Below are 25,386 nucleotides of genomic sequence, written 5' to 3' on the forward strand. Positions count from 1 at the left end.
TCATTGTGAGATCCCACTAGGACCCACAATCCGTTTGCCCAGTCTTCTCATGGCCACTCTCATGTCTTTGTTTCTTAATGTATAGATGGCAGGATTCAAGAGGGGGGTGATAGCAAAGTCAACAATGAAAAAGTATTTATCCAATGATGTTGTAGGAAAAGGCCACACGTAGAGAAACATGCATGGTGTAAAAACCAAAATCACTACAGTGATGTGAGCTGACAGTGTGACAAATGCTTTGGACAAGTCCCCTGAAGAACGTTTCCAGACAGTGACCAAAATGAAGATATAGGATATAATTAAAGAGAAGAAGGTAGCCATGGATATGAACCCACTGTTAGCGATGATTACAAACTCCAGCTTGTAAGTGTCTACACAAGCGAGTTTCATGACCCGAGGAAAATCACAGTAAAAACTATCTACTTCATTAGGGCCACAGAAGGGCAAGTTTATGACAAAAACAAACTGAGACACGGCATGAATTATCCCTACTATCCAGGCAGCCACTATGAAGGAAACACACATTTTTGGGCTCATGATGGTCAGGTAGTGGAGAGGCTTACAGATTGCAGTGTACCGGTCATATGCCATGGCTATGAGCACCACCATTTCACCTCCACCCACGAAATGAATAAAAAATATCTGTATCATGCATTTGGGAAAGGTAATGATGTTGCAGTTAGTGAAAAGGTTAGAGATCATTTTGGGGACCGTGGTAGAGGATAGACCTATATCAAGAAGAGAGAGGTTGGCCAATAGGAAGTACATGGGGGTGTGTAAATGAGAGTCGGTAATTACCATGAACACAATGAAGAGGTTTCCCAGGATAATTCCCATGTAGAATACAGAGAAGAACCAAAAGAGAAAAAGATGCATCTCCCATGAATTTGAAAGTCCAATCAATACAAATTCAGACACCAAAGAGTCATTTGTTGCATCCATTGGCTCAATCAGTAGAGAAGATGCTGAAATATTCTAAAGGTAGAAAATAAGGCAGAAGTGATAAATATGGGAAGTGAACATTGATATGTTGTTTGCCCATCATTGATTTGTGTAAAATATGTTACATGTGTCTAATTTTGAAGTTATAACACCTACAGAGAGGGCAGGTGAAGGGAAGATTAAAAAAAATAGAAATGAGGTAATAAAAAGTCCAGTTAGGGTGACAGGAAAGAAATCATATGAGAATAAGTAAGGCAGGTAAAATGGAGGAATTAGGAGCAAAGAGTAACATCTGCCTGGTAGAGTTTCTTTACCATGTTTATTTTGCAATTTTGGGCTTCTTCAGTCTTCTCCTTATATGTTTGAGAAAATGTTTTCTGTGTCTTAAATAGTCAGCTATGATTTGAATGTTCAAACTCTTAATCATATTTGTGCACATGTATATACCATAGCAGAATGTACTGTCTGATTATTCTTTTACTTTGCACTGCAAAATTTCAGGCATTAATCACTCATGGAATAGTGAATAGTGACCAGCTAATGAATTTAAGGGTGTTGACTCTATGAGGAATCATAGCTTAAAATGAATAGGCTTAGTTCTCTGATATTTTCCAGTATTTCCCCTGAAACCAGTGATTTGGAGAATTAAGATGTACCTTAAATTGGTAAAATTTTAAACCCCAAAGTGTCAGCAGACTCAGAAAAAGGGATTCTCCTTACTTTGCTAGGATTGAGAGAGCATTTGTGTTTTTGATATATCTGTTCTAGCATTAATGAGTAGCAATTCAAACACAAAACTCAGGGATAATGAAACAAAATATTTACTCATGATACACGAAAAGCATGTAAAAAATACAGGACTCCAGAGAGTCATGAAAGATAGAGGTCATGCAATCATGTCTTCCAGTATTTGAAGCTGAGCTTAGCTAAAATGCTATTTGAGGGTGAGTAAAATTGCTGCAACTTTTTCAAGGGGAATATATGTTTTGACTGTGAATAGGTAGAAAGATGAAGATGTGTATATATAATCTATCATTATTTAAAGTGAAAAATTAAATATACAATTAAAAGATACAATTAGATATGAGAAGATTCAGAAAGGGGAATTTGATAAGATTAGTCCCAAAATGAGTTTGGCCATTATAAATGATGCAAATTTACAGTTGTTGAGATGTCCACTAAATTATTAAGTAACAAAATTTTTTTTATAAAGGACTATGTTTTATGTGATGTGCTCTTTATTATTATACACTACAAAAATATGCAAGTATTTTTGCAAGATCAACATTGCAAGATCACTTTGGATAATGACATTTTAGGTCATTTTAATAATAAAAACTCTGATCATCAGTGTTTTGTAGTTTTCTACATTGTCCATGTTTTTTTTTTTTAAAGATTTATATATTTATTTTAGAGAGTGAGAGGGAGATCATGAGTAAGCAAGGCGCAGAGGCAGAGCTTGAGAATCTCAAGCAGACTCCCTGCTGAGCACAGAAACCTGGTCATGTGTTTGAAATAAAAATTTGAAAAGGAGGAAACTGACCTATAAATACAGAGAAGAGACTGGTAGTTGCCAAGGGGAAGGTGGTGGGGTTATGGGCAAAATAGGGTAAAGAGGAGTGGGAGATGAAGGCTTCCTATTATGGAATGAATAAGTCACTTGGATAAAAGTTACAGCACAAGGAATATAGTCAGTGATATTGTAATAGCATTGTGTATTGGTAGATGTTAGCTACACTTGTAGTGAGCATAATCAATAATAATCATGAAAAGGAAATGAAAGCAACAAGAGAAATAGGGGCAAGAAAAGGAAAAAGAATTCTGTGAAATATGACTGAAGTATACATATATGTGACACAAGGTAATTATTAATTATTACCATTATTATTATTTTGGTACTAGTTTTTTACTTTAACTACTTCTGGTTAAACCAACATCTTTCAGCCAATAAATGACAATTCCTGGGTATGCTATGAAGAAAACCTTCATGCTTCCTACCTAATTCCAACCAGAAGTGTACCTGCTTCCTTGTTTAGAGAACATTAATATATGTGAAAGGAATATAAAATATTGGTAACTGGATGGCATTTTACAGAATGAGGGTGTGTTTGTTATTTGTAATAGGCAAGTCCTACACCAAGAACAGGAAATGTATAATATAATACATTATTTACCTTGCCAACTGAAATTTCTTGTTCCTAATATTTCCTTATGTTTTCAGGTAAGACTGAAGAAATCTGTCTGAAGAGAAAAGCTAGAAATTTTTAGTGAAAACAGACTTACCGGTAACTCTTCATACTACTTTGTTTTGATTACCCTGCTTAAAGAGGATCTCATCTTTCTTTCTTTTTTTTTTTTTCCTTTTCTTTTTCCCTTTCATTTTCTTTTTTCTAATTTAAGCATAGTTGACATACAATGCAGCAACAGTTTCAGGTGTACAGCTTAGTGATTTGACTAGTTTAAACATTATGTTTTGTTCAGGACAAGTATAGCTACCATCTGAAGAGGACGCCATCTTTTGTTCAAGACTTATAAGAAATTACCTCTAATATTTAGTTAGTTTATCCTGAAATACTGTGTTCATGCTTAGTGTATAAGGGAAGAGTGAATTTAAACCAGTTAATAATTTTTAGTTCTTTCTTTCTCTGATTGACTTATTTCACTTAGCATAATACCCTCTAGTTCCATCCACGTCACTGCAAATGGCAAGATTTCAGTTTTTTGATGGCTGCATAGTTTTACATTGTATATATGTACCACATCTTCTTTATCCATTCATCTGTTTATGGTCATATAGGCTCTTTCCATAGTTTGGCTACTGTGGACATACCTTTCTTAGAGGTATGAAGACCTCTTAGACTTCTTTCTTAGAGGTATTGGAGAATCAGAAATTCTCTGAAAGCAGAGTCCCCTAAGAGTTGGTTGCTCTCCTTGCTGGATATTTTGGCTTTAACATTCAGAACATATGAGGGATATTTTTCAAGTAGGCTATGCAGAAAATCAGATAGAGCTTAGGTCTTTGGACTTTAGTGATTAAACATAGCCTCTCCCCTAAGAGGCCAAGATCAATAATTAAAACCATCCTAAAACTGAAAGCGTAGGAGGCAAATTGGTTCAAAACTCATTTTGCCAGTGTTCTGTCACTGATGTACCATACTCATGAATTTTCTTTTAATCTCTACTCTTAACCATCTTAGCTTGCTTCTCATAGAGGTTCTTTTCACAACCGATGGACACCAGTTCTACTAAGTCATATTCATTCTTATCATTCTCCAATTCTTGACCCATTCATTGGCTAACATCATTGGATGATTTGATCAGATGATCAAATGTGTCAAATGGAGGGAACTGACTCACCCCAGCTTTTCCTGCATGAAGGCAGAAAATAATTTCCATTGTTGTAATCTGTTGGAAGCATGGGTGGAAATGGAGTAGGCAGGACATATTTGGTACCCACAGTGAGAAATGTGAAATATCACCTAAGAGGATGAAGCAAGTGGTGAGAGATGCAAGATCCTTGAGATACCAACCCACCAAAGAGACATCATAAATATCAGTCATTTCAGAATATTCCTTCTTCAGGCATAATTTTGTGATTAAAATAGAACACTGTTCAATAGACTAGAATAAGTAGATAGAGGAGGAAAGTATGCAAGTGGGAAAAAGGGAAAGAAAGTAGAATGGAAGTATAAGAAGATAGAGATTACTGTGGTATTGCTCAACATTAGGAATATTTGTCTGACCTACCTGTTCTGTTCTTAGGTATGCAGCCGCATTTGTAGAAACTCAATACTTTTGATTTCCGCTGTGTAGTGTAATCACCTCTCAGACAAAATATGTATCTCTTTCCAGTAAGAATACAGTTAATTAGTAGCAGTAGGTGGTAGTGACCTACTGATGTTTCTGAGATTTCAAATTATCAGCCTTATATTGATTTCTCCTGGGAACCAGGCCATGAGTTATGTTAATTGGCTCAAGAGAAAAATAGAAGAGTTACTTATTGATGGGAAGAAGAGAAGATGCATGATGTTAGAGTATCTCCTGCTTATTTCGCAAGTTAATATTCTGGATGTGTGGGTGATAACTCATTTAAGACAGACTATGTGGAAACATGATCATAGATTTACTGATTTGGGAAGACTGAGAAGTTTCTACATTTGTTGCAGATGCCCTCATTATGGAGTGAGATAGAGTGAGCCCTATGTATGAATATTTCTTTCCAGAACAAGCAAGAGTATTTATCCAAGGGGAACAATCCCATAAGCATACTAAATTGTTGGACAAATGAAAAGATAAAAATATACTATTCCAAATTAAATGTTAGCAAATTATGGCCCATGGGCCAAATTTGGACCACAGCCTCTTTCTCAAATTTATTGGAACACAGGCACATCCATGTGTTTATGTATTGTTTATGGCTTCTTTGTGCTACCAGAAGCAGAGTTGGCCAACATACGGCCCACAAAGTCTTTGGCTTGTTCCATAAGAAGTTTGATGATCCTACCCTAGATTAAGCTGTTAGTTTTGGCCAGAAAACCCTGAGGTGGTAAATGAGTTTATTCCAGACACCTTAGGAGAAAAGAGAGGAGGTGGGGACCAGATGCTCAAGTACTAGTGGTGAAAGGTCCTGAACCAAGCACTGCCTCCACTTTAATTGTAAATATTAGTGATATTAAGGGAGTAAGAAAAACAAAAAGGAGTGCAAAGCTTTAATAATCAGGACAGTGACACAGGAAGTATCATGTGATTAGAACAAGATGTGCTTGTGATGTGCGTGTCAGCAGGGAGTATGTGGAGCACATGACCTTCAAAGATAAATGTTCCTCCTAAGTATTTACTCCCTGGATGAAGGAATTGAGCTGCAATGAGGATCTAGCTGTTTTCAGCCCAGAAACTTCAAAGGAGGCCCAATTTGCCAGACACTCCTTCTTTGTTTTTGAATTAGTCTCACTCAGGGAGGCATATGTTTATTAAATCTTATTTAGTCAGGTGTTATGAATTCCCACATTTATCACGTTGAGCAGAAGAAGATGGTATAGTAGAAGGATCATCCACAGTGATCTTCATCACTTCCTATATACTCAGGGGTAAAGATGCAGATGAAGGTTGAGAAGTAAGCTCATTGGAGTTCTATACAACATTCCCCAGACACATTGCACTCAGGACTGACTACACACTTGTAGGGCTGAACACAAAGTGAATATGTAGGGCTTTTTCTTAAAAAATTATTTTTAATTTTTTGAGGAATCTCCACACTGTTCTCCAAAGTGGCTGCACCAACTTGCATTCCCACCAACAGTGGAAGAGGGTTCCCCTTTCTCCACATCCCCTCCAACACGTGTTGTTTCCTGTCTTGTTGATTTTGGCCATTCTAACTGGTGTAAGGTGATATCGCAATGTGGTTTTAATTTGAATCTCCCTGAGGGCTAGTGATGATGAACATTTTTTCATGTGTCTATAGCCATTTGCATGTCTTCATTGGAGAAGTGTCTGTTCATATTTTCTGCCAATTTTTTTATATGATTGTCTGTTTTGTGTGTGTTGAGTTTGAGGAGTTCATTATAGATCCTGGATAAAAACAATCTGAGGGGTTGGAATTGGCGGGGGTGTGGGAGGTTGGGGTATAAGGTGGTGGGTATTAAATAGAGGACACAGATTGCATGGAGCACTGGGCGTGGTGAAAAATAATGAATACTGTTATGCTGAAAATAAATAAATTAATTAAAAAATTATTAAACCAAGACACCAGTCTTTCCCATCCTTTCCTAAAAATTAAAGAGAAGGGAATGCTCCCAGACACATTCTACAAGGACAGCATAATTCTGATACCAAAGCCAAGTAAAGGTACTACTAGAAAAGTACAGGTCAATATCTCTGATGTATTTAGAGGCAAAAATTCTGAATTAAACTCTAGCAAACCAAATTCAGCAACATTAAAAGGATTATTCATGGGATGCCTGGGTGTTTCAGTTGATTGAGTGTCCAACTCTTGGTTCCAGCTCAGGTAATGATTTGAGGGTCATGAGATTGTGTTCCAAGTCAGTCTCCCCACTGAGTGGGGAGTCCGAGATTCTCTCCCTTTACCTCTGCATCTCTCCCACTCACATGCTTTCTTTCTAAGATAAAATAAAGAAGTCTTAAAAAAAATAAAAAAGGATCATTCACCATGATCAAGTTGGATTTATCCCTGGGATATAAAAGGATAACTCAACATATGCAATTGACCAATGTAATAAATTACATTAATAGAATGAAAGAAAAGAATCATATGATTATCTCAAGAGATCATGAATGAGTACCTGTCAAATTAAATATTGTTTATGACCTTGCACGTTAGTCCCAATCCACACTTAGATACAAATAATGATGTGAGGTAATGGGTTATTTGACAATCTATGAGATCTCAGCCTCCCTTGAAGCTTCAGCTCAGACTGTTACATCTTAAAATTAGAAACAGATGATGAGGTAAATTGGGCTTAAATGAGGTAGACTTTCTCTGTTTTATTATATCAAAAAGATATACCCTCCTCTGCACTCACTCTGACTTAAAGGTCCCCTTTAGAATTCAGTTATACTAACAAAAAAGTGGGGTGAGAATGGGTGAGTGGAGTGCAGAATAACTGCTCATTTCAGCTCATTCATGTCTTTAAGAAATAATCTAGCTCTTACCCCAGAGAAGCTGGGCAATGTGCTAAGTGCTGGGGTAAATCAGTTGTACTTGATTTCTATCAAGAAAGAATTCAGCCCATGCTTTATTTTCTGTTCACTCCCCTCCCTCTGCTCCCTGCCTATTTGTCAGGCACCATTTGATGAAGAGCAGTTCTCAGTGAGAGAACAGTCAGAGAAAAGCATAAGGAACCCAAGGCCAGTTTCACTGGCACTTTTCAACAGTTGCAATACTCCCACCCTGTTACTCATCTCTGCCACTCCCTGTTTTCCTCTGGACCCACACGTTGGCATTAAAGGGCACAGGTGTACTTATTAGCTCATTCTTACATAGTCTTTTAAAAAGCATGGTACTGAAAATAGGCCTCTATCTTATACAACCCACAAAATTTAACTTTGAATGAATTTAAGATGTAAATGTAAGACCTGAGACCATGAGAGTCATAAAAGAAAACTTGGGGAAAAAAGCTTCCAGAAATGGTCTTGGTAATGATTTTTTGGAAATCACACTTAATGTATAAGCAACAAAGTCAGAAACAAACATGTAGGACTATATCAAACTGTACTTCATCTCTGCACAGTACATCACTTGTGCATAGTGAAAGATACCATGAACAAAGTGTAAAAACAACTTATGGAATGGTAAAAAAGTGCTTGCAAACCATATATCTGATAATAGTAACCTCTGAAAGAGTAACAGGTCAAAAGTAAAAAAAAAAAAATTCAGTAAAAAATGGACAAGGGAATTATGTAGGCATTTTTCCAAAGATACATAAATTGCCAACAAGTACTGAAAAATACTCATTGCTGGTCATTGTAGAAATGCAGATAAAAACCACAATGTGATATCACCTCATGCCTGTTAAAATGGGTATAATAATTAAAAGAAAAAAAAACAAGAAGTAAGAAATGTTGGTATGAATGTGGAGAAAAGGGAACCCTTGTGCACTATTAGTAGGATTATAAATTGGTAAGTCCACTATGGAAAGCAGTATAATAACTCCTCAAAAAAACAAAAACAAAACCAAAAACACTAGCATGTGATCCAGCAATTCCACATATAGGAATATATTCAAAGGAAATAAAAACTAACTTGAAGAGATACCTGCACCCCTTCATTCATAGCAGCATTAGTTACAGTATCCAAGACAAAAAGCAACCTAAGTGTCCATTGAAGAGTGAATAAAGAGTAATGATTCATCACTAGCCATCAGGGAGATTCAAATTAAAACTACATTGAGATATCACCTTACACCAGTTAGAATGGCCAAAATTAGCAAGGCAGGAAACAACAGGGGTTGGAGAAGATGTGGAGAAAGGGGAACCCTCTTACACTGTTGGTGGGAATGCAAGTTGGTGCAGCCACTTTGGAGTACAGTGTGGAGAGTTCTCAAGAAATTAAAAATAGAACTTCCATATGACCCTGCCATTGCACTCTTGGGTATTTACCCCAAAGATACAGATGTAGTGAAAAGAAGGGCCATCTATACCCCAATGTTTATAGCAGCAATGGCCACGGTCGCCAAACTGTGCAAAGAACAAAGATGCCCTTCAATGGACAAATGAATAAGGAAGATGTGGTCCATATACACTATGGAATATTATGCCTCCATTGGAAAGGATGAATACCCAACTTTTGTAGAAAAGGATGGGACTGGAAGAGAGTATGCTGAGTGAAATAAGTCAAGCAGAGAGAGTCAATTATCATATGGTTTCATTTAATTGTGGAGCATATCAAATAGCATGGAGGACATGGGGAGTTAGAGAGGAGAAGGGAGTTGGGGGAAATTAGAAAGGGAGGTGAACCATGAGAGACTATGGACTCTGAAAAACAATCTGAGGGTTTTGAAGGGGTGGGGGGTGGGAGGTTGGAGTACCAGGTGGTGGGTATTTTTGAGGGCATGGATTGCATGGAGCACTGGGTGTGGTGCAAAAATAATGAATACTGTTATGCTGAAAATAAAAAATAAATTAAAAAAAGAAAACATAAAAAAAAGAAAATAGCTAAAGATGTATGTTTTAGAAGTTCTCATAAAAAATCAATTGTAAAAATAAAAAAAAGTAATGATTATATATCATGGAATATTGTCCAATCATAAAAAACAATGGAACTCTACCATTTGTGATAATAAGGATGGACCCTGAAGGCATTACGCTAAGTGAAGTTAGTTGAGACAAAGACAAATACTGTATGATCTTGTTTATATATGGAACCTAAAACAAAAAGCAAAAAACACAGAATCTCAGAAAAAGATATAATTTGTGGTTATCAAAGGAGGGGGGAGGGGGAATTGGAAGAAAGTAGTTAAAATGTACAAACTTATGATTACAAAATAAATAGTAGGAATGTAATCTACAACACGTGACTGTTAACACTGCTGTGTGATGTGCAGGAAAGTTAAGAGAGTAAATCCTAAGAGTTCTTATCACGAGTAGAATTGTTTTTTTCTTTTTATTGTGTCTGCATGAGATGATGAATGTTTACTAAGTCTACCGGAGAATCATTTTACAATATATGTAATCAGGCCATCATATTATACACCTTAAAAATCTTCAGTGATGTCTATTTCTCTATAAATCTGGAAAAATGCTCTTACAGGGCCCCCTTATCTGCAGGAGATACATCCAAAAGCTCCTGTAGCTGCAAACTGCAGATTGTCCCAAATATATACTGCATATTTTTCTGTGCATACATATCTATGATAAAGTTTAATTTATCAATTTGGCACATAAGAAAATAACAACAATAACTACTAATAGAACAGTGTTTAAAATATATTGTAATGAAAATTGTGTGAATGTGTTCTCTTTCCTTCAAAGTATTTGTGGGTACACTACTCACCTTTATTGTTCTTGTGATGATTAGACCATTAAAAGGCTACCTGATGAGATGAAGTGGGTGAATGATGTATATAGGCAATATGACATCTTTAGGTTACTAGTAACATTCTGATGAGTCATCAGAGGAGTACCATCTGTTTCGAGATCACAACAGTTGTCCACAGGAACTGAAATTGCAGAAAGTTCAACTATGAATAAAAGAGGGTGCCTGGGTGGCTCAGTGGGTTAAAGCCTCTGCCTTCAGCTCAGGTCATGATCCCGGGGTCCTGGGATCAAGCCCCACATTGGACTCTCTGCTCACCAGGGAGCCTGCTTTCCTTCCTCTCTTTCTGCCTGCTTCTCTGCCTACTTGTGGTCTCTGTCTGTGAAATAAATAAAATAAAATAAATCTTTAAAAAAAGAGGATTTCTGTATTTTTGTTGATCTTTTCTATTCTTTCTAGTCTCTAGTTCATTATTTCTGTTCTGATCTTTATAATTTCTTTCCTTCTTCTAAGTTTGGGCTTAGGTTGTTCTTTTTCTGGTTCTCTGGGGGTTATACATTGGGGTGTTTACTTGAGATCTTTCTTTTTCTTAATGGAAACATTTATCACTATAAATTTTCTCCTGATGACTACTTTCACAGCACCCCATAGGTTTTGTTATATTGTATTTCCATGTTCATTTGCTTAGAAATAGTTTTTGATTTTTCCATTTGTTTCTTCTTTGACTCATTGGTTGATCAGTGTTATGTTGTTTAAATGCCACATATTTGTCATTTCTTCAGATTTCTTTCTGGTATTGATTTCTAGTCTAGATCATTATTGTTAGAAAAGATATTTGGTATGATTTTAATCTTTTAAAGTTTTTTGCACTTGTTCTGTGACCTAACATATGATCTATCCTGGAGAATGTTCTATGTGCCCTTGAGAATTTGTGTTCTGTTGCTCTAATTAATGTTCTGTATATATCTGTTAGATGTATTTGGTCTAAAATATTGTTCATGTTCAGTGTTTCCTTACTGATATTGTCTGATCTATTCATTGTTGAAAGTGGGATCTTGAATTTTACTATTTTTGTATTGTCTACTTCTCCCTTCATATCTGTTAGTGTTGAATCTAGCTGTACTGATGTTCTGTGCATATCTATATGATTGTTGCAGCCTCTTGTTAAGTACCTCCCTTTATCATTACATCATGACCTTTTTTGTCTCTTGTTTGGACATGAAGTTTATTTCATCTTATATATATACGGCTACTCCTGCTCTGTTTTGGTTTCCAACTGCATGAAGTATCTTTCCATACGTTTACTTTGAGACTCCATATGTCCTTAGGTGAGGCTAGTCTCATGTACATGGGTTTTCTTTCTGTCATTTAACCACTTACATCTTTTGATTGGAGAATTCAATGTACATATCTGTTTTGCAAATATTTTTTTCTCAGTCTTCTCATTCTGTTGGTATAATCTCTTGTGATACAGAGTGTTTAATCTTAGGAAGTCCAGCTCATCAATGATTTCTTGATTGTGTCTTTGATGTTGTATCTAAAAGGACATCACTGCTATTTTGCAAACTATACCAATATCAAATCATTATGTTGCACACTTGAAACTAATGTTATGTATCAGTTATATTTCAAAAAGAAAATAAAAAGTCTTCATCATATCCAAGGGCATCCAAGTTTTCTCTTATGTTATCTTCTAGAAGTTTTATATATTTTTTCATTTTAAATTTGGGTCTCTTATCCACTTTGCATTAATTTTTTGAAGGATATAAAGATCTGTGTCTAGATTCTTTTTTTTTTTTCTTTTTTTTTCATGTGCACATTCAGGTGTTTTAGCATTATTTGTTGAAGAGATTATCTTTGCTGCATTGTATTATCTTGTTCCTTTGTAAAAGGTCAGGTGAGTATATTTATGGGTGTCTATACTAAGTTCTGTATTCTGTTCCACTGATTTATCTTTTTTTATATGTATATGCCGATTCCACACTGTCTTAATTACTGTAGCTTCATGATAAGTTTTGATGTCAGGTAACATCAGTCCTTGAACTGTGTTCTTCAATATTGTGTTGGCTATAGGGGCCCTTTGCCTCCCCATATAAATATTAGAATCAGTTTGTAAATACCTATAAAATAAATTGGTGGGATTTCTTCTCTCTGAGAAACTTATTTGAACTTTTCTTTTGATGGAGGTCTACTGTCAAAATTCTCACATTTTTTATTTCTCTCAGGAAGTCTCTCTTTCTTCTTGACATTTGTAGAATAGTTTTTCAGGGTGCAGAATTCTAGGTCTATATATAAAATATCTATGTATTTTAGTACTCTAAATATTCTACCTTATTCTCTTCTTGCTTGCATGATGCCTGAGGAAAAGCTGGATGTAATTTATTGTTTGTTTGTTTTTTAAATAGGTAAGGTGAAGTTTTTCTCTGAGTTCTTCTAGGATATTTTCTTTATATTTGATTTTATTTTACTCATAAATGATATGAGTGGCTGTGTTTTCAGGGAACATTTATCCAGCTTGGGATTCATGGATCTATGGTTTGGTGCATGACTTTAACCTGGGGGAAATTCTCAAACATTATTGTTTCCCAGATAGGACAAGATGGCGGGGAAGTAGGAGGAGGTGCCGCTTCAACCTGTACCCTAAAGTGATTACCTACCGAAGAACTCTGATCACCCATGAAACCAGCCTGAGATCAGAATTATACATGTCTGGATCTCTACGGGGGCAGAAGATGCTAATGGGCAGGTTAAGTGGAGTGGGAACATAGGACTAATATCGAAGATAAACAAAAGGGGGAGGGAGCCACCAGAGGTGAACTACTGGAAAGTAATACCCCAATATGAGAGTGCCCTGTGACTGGGGACTAGCATTAACTTGGAGTTTGAAAGCACTCAAAAAGAGCAAAGTATTACAAGGGGGAAATTGTGGGAATTGGGATGGCTAGAGACAGGGGATTAAGTCCCTGGACCCAGGACAGCCACGCCTGGTGCTGAGCCAGAGAGAGTGAGGCAGAGAAACCAGGTCTTGGTCCCTGAGCTGCCAGCACGCCTGAGAACGTGTGGGGTCCAGCTCCCATGAGGCGCTGGGAGCCTCGCCAGCCAGCAGAAGCACAGCATTTTTACAATCCCCACACAAGTGCCGTGCTGGGCTATCAGAGTCGGAACCGCACCCCATGCCCTCCCCTGAGAGAGGTGCATGCAGACGCCAGCCCCGTACTCTCAGACCTGGAAAGACCAGGCACTTCCAGCGCAGGCCAGTGGGAAAATCTCAGTGTGCGATCACTACTTGGAACCTCTCTGGCAGTCTGGAGCTGCCCAGACAGCTGCCGCTGTTGTGGTTTTGGGTACAAGCATGAGTTCCTCTGTCCCCAGGGACCAGTACTCAGAATGTGCTCTGCCAAGGGCCCAGGGGGAACTTATGTGCTCTGCTGAACTCAGAATGGAACAGACTGAGGCTTTTCCCTGAGAGGGAGGTCTGGGTACAGTTTGGCTTTCCTCTATACCTCCAAAAACCATCAAAAGCTGTCAAGGCTAGAGAATAAAAACAAAAACAAACAACAACAAAAAAATGAACAAACAAATATAAAAACCTCCAGAGAACAAAGCCAGAAAAACTGGTTTCATCAGAGCCCACCCCTCTGAGGGGGGCAGGAGGACTTAACTCAGGGAACATTGCCTGAAAACCCATGTTGCAGGCCCCTCCCCCAGAAAGCCAAACAGGAAAAAAAGAAAGATGACAAGAGAACAACCACCACTACTTCATAGATACAACTTTTATTTTTAATTCATTCCCACTATTCTGGTTCATTTTTTTTAGTATAGATAATTTTTAACCTATTTACCATCACAGTGAGATGTCCAGTACTTCAAATTCCAAAATAACCTTTTAAACTGAACTTTTTGATACATATACCCGTGTTTTTCTTTTGCTTTTCTATTTTTAATTTTTTTTATAATTTTAGTTTAGTTTAGTTTATACTTTTTTTATTTTTATTTTTTAACATTCATATAGAGTTAAACTTCAAGGTAATGCCCTTTTCCCAATCAATGCTACCCCTATAGGCAAACCAATTTTTAATCCCCCTTTATCTTGGGAAAGTTGAGTCCTTTAACAAAGATATCAAGATACATCCAGGAAGAATCAAAATAACCTTCCTCACCCACACTGAGAATTTATAACCACTCTCCCATCGTTTTCCTCCGCCAGTTTCTGTGTATTTGTGATTGTCCTGATAGTATATAAATATTATACTTGGGGTTCTTTTTGATGTGGTCCTTTTTGTTCTGTTTTGTTTATATTTATACATATATATATATATATATATATATATATATATATATATATATTTCTCTTTTCATATACTTTTATCAGTCTTTTTGTCTGTTGTTGTTTGTATATGTCATAAATCTTACCTTGGGGCCCATTTGGGCTGAGCCTTCTCTTCTATCTTTCTTTTTTTCCCTGTCTCTCTCTTCTTTCTTTTTCTTTTTATCTTCTTTTCTCTCTCTTTCTTTTTTCTTTCATTTGGGTGGGGACTCCTGATTGCTCAGAAGCATTCCAGGGTGCACCTTGACTGCACCACGGTCGATACATCCAGCTACATCTGTTCAGCCATCTCGGACCAAAATGACTAGGAGGAGGAAGGCCCAAGAAAAGAAAAATTCAGAGAATGGGCCTTCTGCAACAGACCTAATGGCTATCGACATAGACAATATGTCGGAAGAGGAATTCAGGTTAACAATTATCCAGGCAATAGCTAGGTTGAAGAAAGCCATGGATGACCAAATGGAATTGATTAGGGCAGAACAAAAAGCCACCAGGGATGATGTTCACAATGTTGGGACAGAACGGAAAGCCACCAGGGATGATGTTCACAATGCTCTCAATAGGTTCCAATCTAATCTAAATTCTCTAAAAGCTAAGGTAACTGAGACAGAAAATAGAATTAGTGATCTGGAGGAAAAATAGAGGGAAAGGATCAAGAGGAAGCCTGGAACAAACAGCTTAGAAGCCACGAAAACAGAATCAGGGAAATAAATGATGCCATGTAATGTTCCAACATCAGAATTATTGGACTCCCTGAAGGGGAGGAGAGAGAAGTCTAGAAGATATAGTGGAACAAGTTCTCCATGAAAATTTTCCCAATCTTGTGAATGGAACCAGTGTTCATGTACTAGAGGCAGAACGGTCTCCCCCCAAGATTACAGATTCTTGAAAGTCCTCGAGACACCCAATATTAAGAATGAAGAATTATAATAGTAGACAGGCACTCTTGAAGGCAGCTAGGACAAAGAAGCTCCTTATGTACAGAGGAAAGCCCATCAGAATAACGTCCGACCTATCCACAGAAACCTGGCAAGCCAGAAAAAGCTGGAAAGAGGTATTCAGGGCACTAAATGAGAAGAACACGCAGCAAAGAATATTTTATCCAGCAAGACTGACATTCAAAATAGAGGGAGAGATAGAGTTTCCAAGACCGGCAAGGCTTAAAAGACTATGCAACCACCAAGCCAACACTGCAGGAAATATTAATGGGGCTTCTATAAATCAGGAAAAATCCTAAGAATATCATTGAACAGAAATATGGAGACAATCTACAGAAAGAAAGACTTCAAAGGTAATACGATGTCAATAAAAACGTATCTATCAATAATCATTCTCATTGTGAATGGCCTAAATGCATCCATAAAATGACACAGGGTTGTAGATTTGATCAAATGACAGGACCCATCCATATGTTGTCTACAAGAGACCCATTTCGAACCTAAGGATACACCCAGCCTGAAAGTGAAGGGATGGAGAAGCATCTTTCATGCCAATGGGCCTCAAAAGAATGTTGGGGTAGTGCATCTCATATCAGATAAATTAGGTTTTAAACTAAAGACTGTAATAGAAATACAGAAGGACACTACATAATCCTTAAAGGGACTATCCACCAAGATGATCTACCAATTGTAAATATCTATGCCCCCAATATGGGAGCAGCCAATTACATAAGAAAACTATTAAGATAAAGAGTCATATTGATATGAATATGTTAATAGTAGAAGATTTTAACATGCCTCTCTCAGTAATAGATCATCCAAGCAGAAAATCAATAAAGAAGCAAGAGCATTGAATGACACATTGGACCAGATGATATATACAGAACATTCCACCCTAAAACAACAGAATACTCATTCTTCTCAAGTGCACATGGAACCTTCTCCAGAATAGACCGCATACTGGGTCACAAATCAGGGCTCAACCCATACCAAAAGATTGAGATTATCCCCTGCATATTCTCAGATCACAATGCTTTGAAACTGGAGCTCAACCACAAGGAAAAGTTTGGAAGGAATTCAAACACCTGGAATCTAAAGACCAACTTGCTTAAGAATGTTTGGCTCAACCATGAAATCAAAGAAGAACTTAAATGATTCATGGAAACCAGTGAGAATGAAGACACTTTGGTCCCAAACTTATGAGATACTGTGAAGGCGTCTCCTAAGGGGGAAATACATAGCCATCTATCCTCCCTCAAAAAAATCGAAAAATCCAGAATACACCAGTTGTCTCTACACCGTAAAGAACTGGAGAATCAACAACAGATTAACCCAACTCCACACGCAAGAAGGGAAATAATCAAGGTTAGAGCAGAGATCAATGAAATAGAAACCAGAGATACAGTAGAACACATCATGGAAACTAGAAGCTGGTTTTTTTTTTTTTTTTGAAAGAATCAATAAGATCGCTACATCATTGGCCAAACTAATCCAAAAGAAAAGAGAGAAGGCCCAAATTAATAAAATTATGAATGAAAAGGGAGAGATCACAACTAACACCAAGGAAGTAGAAACAATCATCAGAAGTTATTATCAACAGTTATATGCCAATAAGTTAAGCAACCTAGGTGTGATGGATACATTCCTGGAAAACTATAAACTTCTAAAACTGAATCGGGAAGAAATTGACAACCTGATTGAGGCTGTGATCAAAAGCCTCCCAAAAAAACAAGAGCCCAGGACCTGACAGAATTCCCTGGGGAATTCTACCAAACTTTCAAAGAAGAAATAACACCTATTCTTCTGAAGCTGTTTCAAAAAAATGAAGCAGAAGGAAAACTTACAGACTCTTTTTATGTAGCCAGCATTATCCTGATTCCCAAACCAGGAATGACCTCACCAAAAAGGAGAATTTCAGAACCATATCCCTGATGAATATAAATGCTATGATTTTCAACAAGATCCTAGCTAATTGGATCCAATAGTACATTAAAAAGTTTATCTACCATGGCCAGGTGTGATTTATCCCTGGGTTGCAAGTGTGGTTCAACACTTTCAAATCAAACAATGTGATAGGACAAATCAATAAGGGAAGAGAGAAGGACCACATGGTTCTCTCAACTGATGCAGAAAAAGCATTTGACAAAATCCAGCATCCATTCCTGATTAAAACGCTTCAAAGTATGGGGATAGAGGGAACATTCCTGAACTTCATAAAATCTATGTATGAAAGACCCAAAGCAAATATCATCCTAATGGGGAAAAGCTCACAGCCTTCCCATTGAGATCAGGAACACGACGAGGATGCTCACTCTCACCACTCTTGTTCAACATAGTATTAGAAGTCCTAGCAACAGCAATCAGACAACAAAGAGAAATAAAAGGTATCCAAATTGGCAATGAAGAAGTCAAACTCTCTCTCTCTTTGCAGATGAGATGATTCTTTATGTGGAAAACCCAAAAGACTCCACCCCCAAACTACTAGAATTCATACAGTAATTCAGTAACATGGCAAGACACAAAGTCAATGTACAGAAATCAGTGGCTTTTTTATACACTAACAATGAAAATACAGAAAGGGAAATTAGAGAATCGATTCCATTTACTATAGCACCAAGAAACATAAGATACCTGGGAATCAACCTAACCAAAGAGGTTAAGAATCTGTACTCAAGGAACTACAGAACACTCATGAAAGAAATTGAAGAAGACACAAAAAGATGGAAGACCATTCCATGCTGTTGGATTGAAAGAACAAACATTGTTAAAATGTCTATACTGCCTAGAGCAATCTATACTTTTAATGCCATTCTGATCAAAATTCCACTAGTACTCTTCAAAGAGTTGGAGTAAATAATCCTAAAATTTGTATGGAATCAGAAGAGACCCCAAATCACTAAGGAAATGTTGATTGTCCTGGAAGCTTTTAATCTCTCCTTCTATTTTCAATGATAGCCTAGCTGGATATAGTATTCTGGGCTGCATGTTTTTCTCGTTTAGTGCTCTAAAAATATCATGCCAGCTCTTTCTGGCCTGCCAGGTCTCTGTGGATAAGTCAGCTGCCAATCTAATATTTTTACCATTGTATGTTACAGACTTCTTTTCCCGGGCTGCTTTCAGGATTTTCTCTTTGTCACTGAGACTTGTAAATTTTACTATTAGGTGACGGGGTGTGGGCCTATTCTTATTGATTTTGAGGGGCGTTCTCTGAACCTCCTGAATTTTGATGCTCGTTCCCTTTGCCATATTGGGGAAATTCTCCCCAATAATTCTCTCCAGTATACCTTCTGCTCCCCTCTCTCTTTCTTCTTCTTCTGGAATCCCAATTATTCTAATGTTGTTTCGTCTTATGGTGTCACTTAATTCTCGAATTCTCCCCTCGTGGTCCAGTAGCTGTTTGTCCCTCTTTTGCTCAGCTTCTTTATTCTCTGTCATTTGGTATTCTATATCACTAATTCTTTCTTCTGCCTCATTTATCCTAGCAGTGAGAGCCTCCATTTTTGATTGCACCTCATTAATAGCTTTTTTGATTTCAACTTGGTTAGATTTTAGTTCTTTTATTTCTCCAGAAAGGGCTTTTACATCTCTCGAGAGGGTTTCTCTAATATCTTCCATGCCTTTTTCGAGCCCGGCTAGAACCTTGAGAATTGTCATTCTGAACTCTAGATCTGACATATTACCGATGTCTGTATTGATTAGGTCCCTAGCCTTTGGTACTGCCTCTTGTTCTTTTTTTTGCGTTGAATTTTTACGTCTTGTCATTTTGGCCAGATAAGAGTAAATGAAGGGGCAAGTAAAATACTAAAAGGGTGTGTTGAAAAATAAAAATAAAACTGGTGGAATCACGTTACCTGATTTCAAGCTTTACTACAAAGCTTTGATCACCAAGACAGTATGGTATTGGCATAAAAACAGACACATAGACCAGTGGAACAGAGTAGAGAGAGCCCATATATGGACCCTCAACTCTATGGTCAAATAATCTTTGACAAAGCTGGAAAAAATATACAGTGGTATAAAGACAGTCTCTTCAATAAATGGTGTTGGGAAAATTGGACAGCTATATGTGGAAGAATGAAACTCAACCTTTCTCTTCCCCCGTACACAAAGATAAACTCAAAATGGATAAAAGACCTCAACATGAGACAGGAATCTATCAGAATCTTAGGCAGTAACTTCCTCAATATCAGCAACAGCAATTTATTAAATTAAGTAAATTAATTAGTTCTTAATAATTATAATACTACTATCATATAAATAATAATTAATTATATAAATAATAAATAATATATATTATATAATATATAAATAATAATGTATAATAAATTATATAAAATAATAATAATTAATTTATTACATTAATTGATTAATTTTGATTAAAAAATTAAAAATATTGTTTAAAACATATTTTTTCTTTCTGTTTGTTTTTCTCTTTCTTCTCCTTCTGGATTCCCATTACACATTTTTAAACCTTCTTTAGTTGTCCTACAGGCCTTAGATATTCCTGGTTTTTTTTTTTTATGCTTTGTTCTCAAGGATTCTATTGATATAGCATCTTGCTCAGGGATTATACCCTCTTCTGTGTTCATTCTACTAATAAGTCCATCAAATGCATTCTTTATGTCTGTTATAGTGCTTTTAGCCTCTAGTATTTCTTTCTTTCTTTCTTTCTTTTCCATTAGGATTTCCATCTCACTGCTTTCATTGGCCACTTGTTCTTGCATTCTGTCTGATTGGCCCATTAGAGCTATTAACATATTAATTATAGTTACTTTAAATTTCTGGACTGATAATTAAAGCATTCTTTCTTTGTCTAGTTCTGATGCTTGTTATGTCTATTCAAATTTTGTGCTTCCACCTTAATTATGTCTTGTCATGTCTTCTTTTTTAAAAGATTTATTTATTTATTTGACAGACAGAGATCACATGTAGGCAGAGAGTCAGGCAGAGAGAAAGGAAGGGAGGCATTCTCCTTGCTGAGCAGAGAGCCCAATTTGGGGCTTGATTTGAGGACCCTGGGATCAAGACCTGAGCCGAAGGCAGAGGCTTTAACCCACTGAGCCACCCAGGCACCACTTGTGATGTCTTATTGATAACTAGATATGATGTACTTGATTTAAAAAAAAAACTGCTATAAATAGGCATTTGGTAATGTGGTGATGAGGTGTGAGCAGAGGGAAAGCATTCTGTAGTACTAGAATTAGGTCTTGATTTTAGTGAATCTATTTCTGGACTGTAAACTTCACAACTGTTTCTCATTTTATTTCTTTTCTCTTAGATGGGACATGAAGGCTAGAGTGGTTGAAGATGGGTATTGTCTTACCCAGGTCAGTTAGACTCCTATAATAACTTAGTAGGCAAGGTTTTGGTTAACTAGTGTCCCCTGAGGTCAAGGCTTCTAGAGAAAAACAGAGTGCTCTGGTACATTTCTAAATGATTCCTTTACCCCTCCCTGTGCCAAAAGCCTGAGGGAATTTTTTCTCAGATAGTTATTGGGTGAATCTGGTCCAGCTGCTTAAAGTAAATTTCATAATATAATTGATGTCACCTCTGGATAGGTCCCTCTCACCAGTTCTTAACACAGAGGTCTCTACCCTCCAGCAATTCATCAGTTATGGTTTATCTTTGTGTCTGCTTGGCAAGCTATGCTGTCCTTATTTGCCTGCCTATCTCTCTAATCATGGGGTAGCAGTTTGTCCTGTCTCCTCCCCTCTCTTCTGGATCAAGAAGAATTGTTTCTTTTTCACTCTGTTCTACTTTTAACTTATTATGATGGAATAGTGATTCCAAACTCCTTACATGCAGAACTATAAAGCAGAAATCTTTACATTTGTTTTTGACAAATTTAAAGCTAGTGTGGTAAAATATAGTCTTTTCTTTATTCATGTTTTCTATTTTTGTTGCCTTGTTTAAAATTGCACTTTTAATGCAACTGCTATATACATTTCACCATACTGAAATTTATTTAAAAACTGCTTTATGACATAATTTAAAAAATATTTTGATCCGGTTAATTTATTTTGAAATATATGTATCTCTTTTTTGTACGTGTGGTGTGAAGAATCTAACCTTTTTGTTTGTTCAGATGCCTAGTTACTTGTCATTATATGGATTTATTCACATCTATTTAGAGTCATAGAATCCACATTTATTATAGGATAAAGCTTAAATCTCTTCTGGACTTTCTTTACTATTCTAACCATTATATTTTTATTAGTGTAAGTCTGCATTCAACAGCACTGATTTCCTACCTCAAGTTTTTCCTAAATGCTAACATACTGGTTTCTGGAGTTGATATTTCATTCATTCTCTTATTTTCATACCAAATGGTTTAACCAGTTTATTTTATGTATTTAACAAAAGCAAAAGAAATTAACCTAATACTTTGATGGGAATTTTCTAATTACTCTAGTTTATGATATTTGTCCTCATAAATGTGGGTTCAGTTTTATAATTTTCATACAACTAGAATTGTCACTTAAAGTGGATAGTGGTTACTTAACACATGGGCCACATTAAGATATGATATAAATTGGTTTTTTGTTTGTTTATTTTTTGTTTTTGTTTTTTTTTTAGCCAGAAAAAGCAGGAAGAAATACATGTAACTTCTTATTTATGTTTCTATTCTTACTATAGCTCAAGAATAGTGTTAAATAGCTGAATTGATAACCTGGCTCAGCCACTGGAGTACTTGCACAATGGGTGATGGATGAAGTAATTATAAATAGCTGGGATGAGTCCACTTCATGTGCTCTTTCATGTGCAATGGGCCAGTATGAATGAAGTAATTATAATAGCAAGGATGAAATCTTTCCATGGTTACTTTCTGTGCAATAGGCTCTTGGATGAAGTAGTTATAAATGGCAAAGTTGAAGTCTTTCCATGTATTCTTTCAATATGGTCTCTTTTCAGTTAGGCAGGTATAGTGGCAGGCACTATTGAATGTCCTTCTGGAAGGACAAGTGGATACTGAACACCATTGTGGTTTCATCTTTTGACACATTTAATCAGCAACACAATTGCTAGCTGTTTACATTAGATCAGCAGATGTTTACTGGATAAACATATTTTCCAAGTATGGTTTTGACTGTCCTTACAGCAGTACCTTGGCCTTTAAGTGATCCAAAGACATATAGAATGTCTAATGTCTTTTACAACATTGCTTAGGAGAAAGAAATATCTTTGCAGCTAAGAAAGTACAATAGTGAGCACACAACAAAATGACCCACTGCTTTGGCAATATGCATATCATGTAGAAGCTGTCAGTCTGATAGAATATGAAGAATAGCTTTTAATGGTGGAAGTAAGTGTGTTTGGGGATGGCACTTTGTGTTTTATGCATGATATATACTTTGAATAAGTGAACATTATAAGGTATTGTTTTGTGGATTGCATAGGCAATCCACACCAAAGATAGGTGGTGAGAATGGCTCCTTTCACCATTACTTCCTTGGAGAACTTGAGTTTTCTAGACCTACACATTTGACCTCACTGGGGTGAGTGCATCCTTCCTCTGGGACAGAGTAAGCTCTTCAGTAAACCCAAAGTTTTAGTAGCTCACTGGTCGTTTTGGTTTTCTTGTGTTTATAGATTCCTGAGTGTTCTAGTATGGCAGGTATTATTAACCTCCATTATAGCAGAGAAATAGAAAGGGCGCTACATTTGATGATAACTCTAAATGGGCAATTGCAGCAATTACAGCCTGACAAAAGCATGGTAATCATGGATTTAGCCTTCTTAGGTGGGAAGATATGGATCTGGGCAAGTGATCTAGAGCAGCAAAAGTGCTGGACAAATGTGAGGAAAATGTAAAATGGGTTGTGGTGGAGGAAGATGAGTATCTTCCTGGGAACATGTGCAGTGGTGGAACCCATTAACACTTGTTTCATTAACAGTCCTATGTTTGAAGGATCAATGATGGAGTAAACTTACATGGAACATGAATGCCTCTAAGCATGAGAAGAAAGATGTGGAGTGTTTCTGATGCTTTTGATGCCACACGCATATCCCAAGAATGTAGACTCTCATACCAAAAGCTGCAGAAATTTTTCTGCCTGAGGATTTTTCTTTAGATATCAGAACTGCTCAACCCACTCATGGGGTAGCCTGGAACAGCTATGGAGTTAATGTCTTAGAGATACCCCAACACAGAAATACACAGCTTCATAGACTTTCAGGTGAAATCACCTAATGTGATAGGTGATTTATGTACTCATAAAGTCACTTAGGGGGCCACAATTGGGATTGTGCCCCAATGTCCACAGTAGGAGGGTGCTACTTAATACTAGTTAATACATCTTCTATTACCTTCCTTCTTTTCTCTGACTTATGTCCTCACTTTTGAACCAGTGTCATCTAGCAGTCCCTTCTAAATAAATTCCTCGCCTCTTGATTTTTATCTCTGGGTTTTCTTTTAAAGCCATTGAATATGGGCGCCTGGGTGGCTCAGTGGCTTAAGCCGCTGCCTTCGGCTCAGGTCATGATCTCAGGGTCCTGGGATCGAGTCCCGCATCGGGCTCTCTGCTCCGCAGGGGGCCTGCTTCCCTTCCTGAACTCTCTCTGCCTGCCTCTCTGCCTACTTGTGATTTCTGTCTGTCAAATAAATAAATAAAATCTTTTAAAAAAAAAGCCATTGAATATATATATATATATATATATATATATATATATATATATATAACAATTCAGTATAATGATGTTTGTGATTCATTACAACAAATTTTTAGACTTTATATAGCAAGCTTAGGATGGCAGATGATGACTTTGTTCAGGATATGTTAAATCGGTGGGGTCTAAGTTGAGATGGGCCATCATGCAGTTGGATGTTTAGTTGTAAAGCTCCAAAAATATATGTGGTCAACAAATTCTGGAGTGAGATTCTCTTTGCACAATCATTTTATTGCTGTTTTAATGTCTTTGTTCCTTAATGCCTAGATGGCTGGATTCAAGACAGAGGTGATAGAAAAGTCAATAATGAACAGGTATTTGTCACTTGATGATGTGGGGAAAGGCCATACGTAAAGAAGCATGCATGGAGTGAAAAATAAAACCACGACAGCCTGAAGCACATTTCTAGATGGTGACCAAAATGAAGACATAGGACAAGATTAGCAGCAAGAAGGTATCCATGTTCATGAAGCCACTGTTGGCAGCAACAATAAACTTGGCTTATAATAAACTATAATGAATATTATAAATTCATTATTCAATATAAATTGAATTCAATATATTATAAAAAACTATAATAAACTATAATGAAAGCAAATTGAGACATAGCATTTTAGGATTCATGATGTTAAGATAATGAAGAGGCTTACAGATTGCTGTTTACCTGTCAAATGCCATGGCTACGAGTAACACCATCTCCACTCCTCCCATGTTATAGATGAAGCATATCTGCATCATACAGCTTCGGGAAGAAATTACTTTGCATTCATTTAAAAACTCTTTGATTGTCTTGAGAACTATGATAGAAGAAACACCCACATTAATGAGGGACAGGCTGGCCAGCAAGGAAGGACTTAGGAGAGTGTAGGTGAGAATCAAAGATTACCAAAAAGAGAACAAAAATGTTTTCCAACATGAGTGCTAAGTAGAGCAAAGCACATATCAAGATGAGAAAAAGTTTTTTTCTCCCAAGAGCAAGAAAGGGCCAGTAACACAACTACAGAGTCATTTAATCCACCCAT

The 25,386-nt window shown here is 36.8% G+C and overlaps 1 pseudogene across 1 annotated transcript; it reads right to left on the minus strand.

Moving 5' to 3' along the window:
• Positions 1 to 25,386, minus strand: LOC309866615 (olfactory receptor 4F15-like; annotated as a pseudogene). Its single transcript has 2 exons — positions 25,029 to 25,386; positions 1 to 577 (listed from the first exon to the last, which is right to left on the minus strand). The product of its transcript is annotated as an olfactory receptor 4F15-like (transcript).

The sequence above is a fragment of the Mustela nivalis genome (assembly GCF_964662115.1).
Source record: "Mustela nivalis genome assembly, chromosome: 6".
NCBI classification, from domain to species: Eukaryota; Metazoa; Chordata; class Mammalia; order Carnivora; family Mustelidae; genus Mustela; species Mustela nivalis.